Source organism: Elephantulus edwardii, unplaced genomic scaffold (genome assembly GCF_000299155.1).
Source record: "Elephantulus edwardii isolate Elephantulus edwardi_28Jun2011 unplaced genomic scaffold, EleEdw1.0 scaffold00043, whole genome shotgun sequence".
NCBI classification, from domain to species: domain Eukaryota; kingdom Metazoa; phylum Chordata; class Mammalia; order Macroscelidea; family Macroscelididae; genus Elephantulus; species Elephantulus edwardii.
The window spans coordinates 1,647,501-1,656,190 of record NW_006399793.1 but is presented as its reverse complement, the minus strand read 5'-3'; positions in this window follow the sequence as shown (position 1 = coordinate 1,656,190).

Sequence of the window (8,690 nt, the reverse complement as noted above, 5' to 3'; positions counted from 1 at the left end):
TTTTTTATAAAATTAATAGATATTGAACTAAGCCCACCATTACCCTGTCTTTCATGATTCCTTGCCAAACCTTTCCCATTTCCTTTACCCTCTCCTTCCTGCACCCGATAAATTGTGACACCCTATAATTTCCCTCTGCTCATCCTCACCCCTCTGCTCCTACCCTACCTACTCCCTTGTAACCACATACATGTTTTACTAGTCATCTTTCTATTTCTGCAAAATGGTATCATACAGTATTCCTCCTTATGACACTGAGTTAGTTCACTCAACATAATGCTCTCTAATCCCTCCTTTACTAAATACTACTTTTCAGAATCATAGCTCCTAAGTACTACATGGTATTCCATTGTGTGAATGTACCATAGTTTCTTAACCCATGAGATTGTGGTTGGACACCTGGGCTGTTTCCATTTTCTTGCAATGGTCAATAACACGGCTACGAACATTACTGTGCAAATCTCCGTTTGTGTCTCAGTCCTCATTTTCTCAGGGTACATTCCAAGCAGTGAAATAGCTGAGTCACATGAAATTTCCAAGTTCAGCTTTTTATTTTTTTAAAAGTTTCATTGTGTCTTTGGTTACATGCTTGTTTTTATTTTTTTAAATTATTGTCAAAATAGAAAATAGCTAGTAAAACTTATATGGGGATCCAAGAGGGGAAGGGGTGGGAGCAGAAGGGTGAGGATTGGGAGGGGTGAAAGCACAGCATTGCACAAAATGGTAGGTGGAAGGAGTGGATAAAGAAAATGAGAAAGATCTGGTGGAGACCAAAAAAGACAATGCAATGGTGGGCATAGTCCAATGATGATCATATATTTTTATTTCCCATTTGAGAACAGGGGCATAGACTCTCTGGCTGCTTCATGCTGAACCAGTGCATTGAGATGAAGGGGAAGGGGAGCTCACTTTAACACTTTATTGGTGGTCTTGAGTTGAAACTTCTTGTTCAGTTAGAAGATATTTTCATGATGCTTTCTGCCCTCTGGACTGCAAGGTGCTTGTGTGGGTGAGTCCAGTGGAGGTGGCTGACTGAACTTTGAGGCTCCACAGAACTTTGCTTTCTTAACTAGCAGTTATATTTCCCTTTTGTTTCTGGAACCTAGATCAGGGTTCAGGTTCTGGAATAAGACTCAATGTTTAGGTTACCTATAGGAAAATGAGCAAACCTAGAGAGAACAATCTTGTGAGATACAAAGAAAAGGATTTTAGAGGTATTATGTACAAATGTACTGGAGGAGGAAATGGAGGAAAGTGGCTTAGATAAAGTTCCTCATACACACTAGCCTCCTCTTTCCAGGGGTCAGGTTGTGCTCCTGTGCTAGACAGCCCCCCCAGAGGGGCTAGACAGCTTTCCCCAGGGTCTGGTTGGCTCTCCTCAGGGGCTGGGTAGTTCTCTCCAGGGATTATATATTCAGCTTTTTGAGGAAATGCCAAACTGCCTTCCAGAATGGTTGTTCCATTTTACAATTTGTACATACCATTTGCTTGATAGCCTCCCCCCCCCTTTGATTTTTAGTCTTTATTTTACTTCATTTGTTAGATATGTCTCTTGTGGGCAGTATATTGATGGGTTTTGTATTTTTATCCATTCTCCTATTCTTTATCTCTTATTTGGTGCATTTAGCCCATTTATATTAAGTGTGATTAATGACATACCAGGTTTTATCATTACCATTTTGCTGTGTTTTCTTTTCTGTTGTTTCTGGTTGTTGTGGTACACTCATTTTCCTTTGGTGACTCTGTGTAAAGGGCTTCTCTTATAACTCTTGTAAAATTATTCTTGTTTTCAAAAAATACCTTTCGTTCTTGGTTTCTATGCAAATGACCTGCTTTCTCTTTCCTATTTGATTGACAACTTTGTTGGGTACAGGATCCTTGGTTGGCAATTGTTTTCTTTCAACCTTCTGTACATGGTATCCTATTGTCTTCTTTCTTGCCTAGCTTTTGCTGAAAAATCAGTAATTAGTATAATTGGCTCTTCTTTGTATGTGATTCTTTGTTTTTCCAGAAACTGCTTTTATTATTTTATCCTTACCTTTGATTTTGGAGAATTTGACTATAATATAACTTAATATTTTTCTTTTGGAATCTAGTCTGTTTGGGTTCCCTTAGCTTCTTGAATGTGGATTTCCTCGTTCTTCATAATGCCTGCAAAGTTTTCTTCTAGTATCTCTTCCACAATCTTTTCATGTTTTCCCTCCCTTCCTTGTGTTCTGGGATTCCAATAATATGCATTTTGTTCCTTTTTATGTCATCCCACAAGATTCTAATGTTTTCTTCATTTTCCTTCTCTTTCCTTTCAGATTTTTCTTCTAGTATGTTTTCATTGAGAACAGCACCCTGACTCTCTGCTCCATCTTTTCTGTTTTACTTTTTTGTCCCTTCCAGCATGTTAGAAACTTCTATAATTTCAGTCTTGATATTCTGGATTGCATTTTCATACATTTTTGTTAATTCCGGTGCTGTGTTGGTGACTCTCTCTGTATTGTGTTGATTTTTTTTAAATTTCTCTACCTTTTTATCTATACTCTCAATTCTTTCTTTCATCTTTTACATTTCTTCACTAGCTGTTCAAATCACTCCACTTCAATATATTTCTTCTATTTCCTTCCCTCTGGAGTACTCATTCTATTTACAGCTTCCATTTTTCTTCCGTATTTGTACCTTTCTTTGGTACCTATTCATGTGTCTCTATATGTGTAAATATATTTGACTGCCTCTCTGTTTCTGTGGTATTCATTGGGTTTGCAATGTGTTCTACTGTTTTAAGAGGAGGCTTACTTTGTTTTTCACAACGTTTGAAGCCTCCTCCCCCACCCCCCCCGCTGCTTTCTTAACCTTATGTAAAGTTTTTTCTGTGTATTTATTAGTCTTTTTCTCTTATGTCTGTGTAGGTTGTCATGATTCTTTATCATATGTTGTAATTTAATAGTTGCAGACTTAAAAGTATTTTCTTTATGAGGGAGGGCAATTCACCATATCAGGAGTTCTTTTAAGGCCTGTGCAGCGAGAAATCACCGCTTTCCTAAGGTCCTTCAACTTTTCTTTAGGCTGCACTGCAGCATTGCAGTAATCTCACCTGACTGCTTCCCAGCTCTTTTAAGGTTTGGAATGTTCCTTAATGGAGCTGATGAGCACAGGAGCCAGAAGCCACCTTCCTCCAACAGGCAGCTGCACTCTCCCTACATGACTTAAAGTCAAGGGGACAAGGCTTTCTACCTGATTCCTGCCACTATCTCAATTCTCATGCACCCTCTCAGCTCTCATGTGTAGCTTGCTTAGGATCTTTCCAGCCTGTGCCTGCCTCTTCTAAAGTTCACAGTTGTCCTTTGTGGAGCTGATAATCACAGAAGTCAGAGGCCACTTTCCTCTGGCAGGCAACTATACTCTCTTTTATCTAGTGTGGGTTGGTATTGGGTCCTGATTGCAACCCTCTTTCCTGAAATTGACTGACTTCTTTAGTCCATGGAGTGGCATGGCCAGGTTCCTCAACTCTCTTCTTTACTCCCTGTAGCGGTTTAGGGGGAAGGTCCTTATCTTTAGTCCTGAGCTATTCGCAAGCAGGAGAAGAAGCAGTGGAATGGGGTGGCATGGGGAAGGGGCTGGTGATGCCCCTGTCCTGGGAGTGTACTTTGGTGTCTCTCTGGGAGTAAGGATTGAACTCTAGTTCCTTCCTTATCTTTAACGGTGGTTTCATCCTAAAGTATATTTTATCACAGATTAGTATTACCATTCCTGCTTTTTTTCTTAATTCCATTTGCTTAGTATATTTTTTCCAGCCTTCAATTTTTTGTCTCTTTCATGGTTTCTTAGATGTATTTCTTATATGCAGCATATTGATGGGCTTCTCTTTCTGCCTTTTCCCCCCCTAAATTGGTGCAGTCTATTCACATAAAGTATGATTATCGACATGTGGGCTTTATTCCTGCCATTTTTTGCCTTGTTTCCTTTTCTTTTGTTTCTGGTTACTACACTCACTTTCTTTTAGTGACTTTGTGTGAGACTTCCCTTACAATTTCTTATAGAGTTGTTCGTCACAAATTCCTTTAGATCCTGTTTTTTCTACAAATGACCTAATTTCTCCTTCCTATTGTATGATCAGCTTTGCTAGGTATAGGATCCTTGGCTGGCAATTTTTTTCTTTCAAATTTCTGTATATGCCATCTCACTGTATTTTTGCTTATATGGTGTCTGTTGAGAAATCAGAATTTAGCCTAATTGGTTCTCCTTTGTAGATGACTCTCTTTTTCTCTTACTGCTTTTAGTGTTCTACCCTTATTTTTTTATTTTGGAGAATTTAACTATGATATGCCTTGATGTTTCTCTTTTGGTGTCTAGTCTATTTGGGGTTCCCTGAGCTTTTTTTTTCTTGGAGAAGTAGCCAAAGCGGTTGTTGTTAGGTGCCATTGACTTTAGTACAACCCATAGTTAGACACTATGAACAACAGATCTGAACCCTGTCCTATCCTGTGCCATCCTCACACCTCCTAACACACTAAAGCCAGTTGTGAAAGTCACTGTGTCAATCAACTTAGTAGAGGGTCTTCTACTTTGTGGCCCTCCACCTTTCTGAGAACCATGTTCTAGCAACATGCCTGAAGTATGTGAAGTGAAATGTCATCATATTTGCCTCCAAGGAGCATTGTGGCTGCGCCCTTTCAAATACATATTTGTTTGCTTTCTTGACCAACCATGATCTGTTCAGTACTGTTCTCTAGCACCACAGTTCATAGACAACATTGCTTCTGTCATCCATATCAATTATTCAGCTCTCAGATGTATAGCAAGTGATCAGAAAGACAATAGCCTGAATCAGATGCATCTTAATCCTCAAACTGACATCATTATTCCTCAACACTTTGTAGAGATCCCAGTGCAGTCTGTTTCCTCGTTTCCTGACTGCTGGTGTTAATTGTGAATTCCAGTAAGATGAAGTTGTTGACAGTTTCAATCTTTTCTCCATCTATCATGATGAGATTTATCAGTCCAGGAGTAAAAATCTTTGTTTTCTTGACATTGAGATGCAATTAGCATTGAAGGCTGTGTTCTCTCATCCTCTGCAACAAGTGCTTCATGTCCTTCTCACTTTCAGCAAGCAAGGTTATGTCGTCTGCATAATTCAGGTAATTGATGTATCTCTCTCCAATCCTGATGCCACGTTCCTCTTCATAGAGTTCAGCTTCTTGAATAATTTACTCAGCATATACATTGAACAGTTATGGTAATAGAATACAACTGTGATGTACTCCCTTCATAATTTTAAGCCATACAGTGCTCTCTTACTCTGTTCCAACAACAGCATCTTGGTCTAGGTACAGACTTTGCATGAGCACAATTAAGTGCTCTGAGATTCCCATTCTTTTCAGTGTTAGCCATAATTTGTTATGAAGGACACAGTCAAATGCCTTTGCATAGTCAATAAAGCATTAGTATTCTTTACTTTAAACCAGGATTCATCTGACATCAGCAATTATATGTCTGGTGCCACAGCCTCTTCTAAATCCTACTTGAACTTCTGGCATTCCCTATGTATTGTTCTAGCTGTTTTAGAATGATCTTCAGCAGTATTTTGCTTGAATGTTATATTAATGATACTATTTATCATTAATAGTTTCCATATTCTGTTGGAACACCTTTCTTGACAATGGGAACAAATATAGACTTTTTCCAATCCATTGCTCAGACAACTATCCTCCAAATTTCCTGGCATAGACTGTTTAGTGCATCCAAGGCTGCATCAGTTAATTTAAACAAGACAATTGGGTTCTCATCGATTCCTCAGGCCTTCTTTTTTTGTGAATGCCCTCAATACAGCTTCCACTTCCTCCTTAATTACTATTGGTTCTGGCTCGTATGGTACTTTCTGAAGTTTTCAGTGTCAGTCAGTTATTTTCAATATAGTGATTCTGGATATTCCCTTCATCTTTATTAGATGCTTTCTAGATCATTCAATATATTGCACATAACATCTTTCAATCTTGTGACTCAAGGTGAAATTTGTTTTGTTTAGGTCTCTCAGCTTGAGAAATCCAGGACAAGTTTTTCCTTTTTTTTGTCTGCACATTTCAATACTTTGCTTTGTCTTCTTGAGCTGCTCTTTGAAATTTTCTGTTCAGCATTTTTATGTTGGCATGTTTTCCCTTTGTTTTAACTTCTCAATTCTCTGGTGCAATTTTTAGTCTCTTCTGACATTCATTTTGTTTTTTTCTTTCTCCTCTTCCTTTGTAATGCCTTTTTGCTTTCTTCGTGGATAATATTCTTGATATCATCCCACAGCTCTTCTGGTCTTTGATCTTTGGTGTTCAATGCTTCAAACCTATCGAGACGATCTTGAATACTGGATGCTATAGGTTCAAGAGTATATCTTGGTTCTAATGGACTTATTTTAATTTTTTCAGCGTCAATTTGAATTTGCACATGAGTAACTGTTGGTTTCACCCACAGTTTTCCCTGGCCTAGTTTTGATTGCTGATATTGAGCTTCTCTGATGATTTCTTACACAGGTGGCCACAGCAGTGGCTGGTATTTATTGGAAAGAAGGAAAATATTATGCATATTTAAACTGCATTTGTGTGAACACATTTAGAGGCTTGCTCAAGTGAATTAACTGGTGGGGCACCAGTTAGTGAGGGAATCCACAGTTAAGGCATCACTGCATATCACCTTTGTGTAGCACTGTAGTCTTCTTCCAGATGCAGGCTGCTATTTGCTTACTGGTGATGGAGGAAACTTAGTGCCTGCAGCTGCCTTTGAAGCAAGTGTATTGTATGGATCCTTATGTATGGCCTTTTTGAGCAGCGATCATGAACTCCCTCTCCAAATCTGTCACCTGATCATCATCATTAGGTACACAAACCCCAGACACCATAGAGTGCACAGCAGCAAACTTATTAGGACCATGGGCCCCTAATACTCCAATTTCATGAAATAACCTTGAAGCCATAATGCTTGCCTCACTGAGCTTCTTGAATGTAGATTTCCTCATTCTCCATGATGCCTGGGAAGTACTTCTTCCATAATTTTCTCAGTGCTTTCCCTGCACCTCTCATGTTGTGGGATTCTGATCATGCATATGTTGTTTCTTTTAATGTCATCCCACATGATTATAATAGTTTCTTTGTTTTCTTTCCATCTCCTCTCTGTGTGTTCCTATTGAAGATCTTGTCTTCTAGCTCACTGACTATCTTCTGTTCTATTTTTTGTCCTTCCAGCATGTTAGAAAGAAACATCTACCATTTTAGTCTTTTATATTCTGGATTGCATTTTCATGTATTTCTGTTAAGTTTAGTGCTATGTTTCCTGTACCCTCTCTATCTTGTGATAATTTTTAAATTTCTTCTATCTTTTTATCTATAGTATCAAGTCTTCCATCTTTTGCAATTTCTTTAATAGTTGTTCATGTTTCTTCACATCAATATATTTCTTTTGGCTCCTTGTCTCTGGGATATTCACTTTATTTATGGCCCCCTTTCTTTCTTCCATCATTTCCACCTTCTTCTGTAGCTGTTCCTATATCTCCACTTCAGTGTATTCATTCTGGTTTCCTTTCTCTGAGATATTTGCTTTATTTATGGCTTCTATTTTTTTCCCTTCCCTTATTTATACCTTCTTCTGTAGATATTCATATGAGTTGCATCAATATATTTTTTTCTTCTTCTCTGTCTCTGAGGTATTCATTGGGTCTGAAACATGCTCTATTGTTTTAGGAGAAAGCTCATTTTGGCTTTTCGCCCTCCGTAATGTTTGAAGTGGCCTGCTGCTGCTTCTCTCTTTCTCTGTGTAACTGTAGTTTCTTAATTTTCACTTCTGTCCGTGATCTTATTTTAAGAAAATAGCCAAAATATTTTACCTGAAATATTTAACTAGAGGTTTGGACATGTACTTAGTTTACCTCTGGTTTGGAGTTTTTATGAGAAATCATCATAAACTTTCATGTCCTCATAAACTTTTATAAATGGTCATAAACTTGCAGTGCCCACAAAGACACATTTCTATTGAGTGTATTCAAGTCACAATCACTATTTCCAATTACCTGCTATGCATCTGAGTGGGACAATGAATAAAGATGACAGAAGAGTCAATGCATTTGAGTTGTAATGCTAGAGGAGTGCTGAATATTCCATGGATCAATTATGTCTGAGAACTCAGTTTGGGTCATGCATATGTAGTTGAACCAAAATGATAACTGTAATGAAGCCACTGAACCATGAATGGACCGACACTTTGATGGCCATTCTTCTGATCCAGTGGAAAGGACTGAATAGCCACAAAGTCTTTGTGGTACTAAACCGTGGTCCTTCCTTTGTTCAGCATCACAAATGTCCTGTGTGTCAAATAGAATGGGTACAGATCCTCCAGAGGTACTCCAATCAATTCTTCTGGGAGGTTGCCTGTAGATTTTGGGCAACTGGTTGCAGGTTTTCAGGTCTAGCTGGGTCCCAGGCTTCTCCTCTTCATTCTTTGGCTAGTTGTGCTTATCTCAGGCTTTCTTTGCTGCCTTGTCTGCATGGATTTGCTTCTGAATCTCCACCAGGGACTCCAGGGTGAACCAACAGAAGTCGTTGTTGTTATGTGCCGTCGAGTCGTTTCCGACAACAGCCCTGAACCCTGCTCTATCCTGCGCCAACCGCACCGCCTCTGACACACCCATCCCGATTACCCCAGTCACCGAATCAATCCATCTCATA